The sequence below is a fragment of the Rhincodon typus genome, chromosome 30 (genome assembly GCF_021869965.1).
Source record: "Rhincodon typus isolate 14 chromosome 30, sRhiTyp1.1, whole genome shotgun sequence".
Lineage (NCBI taxonomy): Eukaryota > Metazoa > Chordata > Chondrichthyes > Orectolobiformes > Rhincodontidae > Rhincodon > Rhincodon typus.
This window is the reverse complement of record NC_063361.1, coordinates 37,869,421-37,871,544: the sequence shown is the minus strand read 5'-3', so window position 1 is coordinate 37,871,544 and position 2,124 is coordinate 37,869,421.

Here is a 2,124-nt window from a genome sequence, read left to right as displayed (position 1 = left end):
ACACACTGCAACTCAGTCCCTCACACGCAGCAACACTGCAGCTCAGTTCCTCACACACAGCAACACTGCAGCTCAGTTCCTCACACACTGCAACACTGCAGCTCAGTCCCTTACACACTGCAACACTGCAAGCCGGCCCTGCAGAATCCCAGGTTTAATAAGCCCTCGTCCTGTCCCAAACCAATTTCAGGTAAACATGGAGCAGGGCAGTTTCTGCACCGCTATCATTCCGCCACATTATGCTGCCTTCCCATCTCCGGGCCATCAAAGTTTTGTCCACATTCTGAAAACGTAACAATCTTGTAAGCTCATTAACTATAACAATGTGGGATGAATTGAACTGGCTGTAGACTGGTATCTGTACTGCTGGGACCACTGATGGAGGCTGGGATGGATGATACCCTCGGCACTTCTGGCTGAAGATTATTATAAATGCTAAGCCTTGCCTTGTACACAGATGTGCTAGGCTCCCCATCAGTGAGGTGGGGCATATTTGTGGACTGATCTCCTCCTGAAACTAGGGATTGCAATATCAGCAGCTGGAATTGTTTGTGGAGCAAATCTCTGTGTCAGTGTTTCAGGTTTTGACAAAGACGCCCATCCCTTTAATCAGTTAGAGTCAACCCTGGAGAGGGCTCACTTCCATCCCAGAAACAGGAAGCCGTTTCCTGTTTGTTTAAACTGTTATTTCAGTGACCACACCGACCGGAAACTGGAGTAAAATTACCAGAGATTTATCTACTGAACACAATAAAGGTGAAGAGTTAGATTTCTGTTAACAATAAGGAGTGGATAAATTAACATTATCAACTTTGAGAAAATTAAATGTCATCAGAGACACTCCAAGCTGCTTAATTTGGACATTATTGTCACACAAATCTGCTCAGGGAATAATGGCACTGACAGAGGAAACTAATTTGATTCAGAGACATTCTCTGATACTGGGCCATTCACAAAACCCCAAGTGAGAACGTGAGTTACATCACCCTCTCTAGCCTGGTTCCCCTCCTATCCTTCATCCAGCATAGTTCCCCTCATCTCCCTCCCCCTCCCCCCCTCCACTCCCCCCCCCTCCCCCCCCTCCTTCCCCTCATCCCCCTCCCCCCCCTCCTGTCCATGTCCCTCTACCTCTGAATCCCCATTTCCCCTTCCCGCCATCCCTACACCAACTCCCTGCCCCTCCACATCTCCCTCCACCTAGCCATCTCCCTTCACATCTCCCTCTCCTTCCCCTCTCTATCTCCCTCTCCCCCTCCCCACTCCCTCCCTCTCCACATCCCTCCCAACCTCCTCCTACTCCCCATCCTGTCCTCCTCCATCCCTCTCCCAACCCTATCTCCCCTCATCCCTCTCCCCATCCCCATATACCTCCCTCCACATCATCCTCCCAACCTCATCTCCCTCAATCCCTGTCTTCCCCACCCCCTCCCAAGCCCCCTCCACTGCCCCCCACCACTCCCTGTACCCAGCTCCCTCCCCTCCCCATTTCCCATCTTCCTCTCCCTCCCCATATCACATGTTCCTCCTCCTCCCCATCTCCCCCAATCCCCCTCCCCTTCTGCCTCCCTTTCCCCATCTCCCTCCTCCTCCCCATCTCCCTCTTCCTCCTCATCTCCCTCCTCCTCCCCATCTGCCTCCCCTTCCCCATCTCCCCCAATGCCCCTCCCCATCTCCCTCCCTTTCCCCACCTCCCTCCTCCTCCCCATCTCCCTCTTCCTCCTCATCTCCCTCCTCCTCCCCGTCTGCCTCCCCTTCCCCATCTTCCTCAATCCCCCTCTTCATCTCATTCCCCTTCCCACTCTCTGAGCTATCCTCTTTCTGATTCCTGCGTGTTCCTCCCTCCCTGCTCCAATCCCACAATTCAGTCTTCATTTCAATACACAAGGAACCTAATGCGCCTTCATGCCCTCTCAGCGTTCAATCTCGTCATGAAGTCAATAACAGAGAAAACTACCACATTCTCAGGGCAACTATGGATGGGCAGTGAGGGCTGGCTTGGCCTATGATGCCCACACCCCATGAGTGAATGAATGTACTGTCCTTGTTCTAATGTAACAAAAATGGCAATTAGTCACAGCAAGATCCCATTGGCATTGAGGCAGAAATGGCCAGGCCCAAAACAAC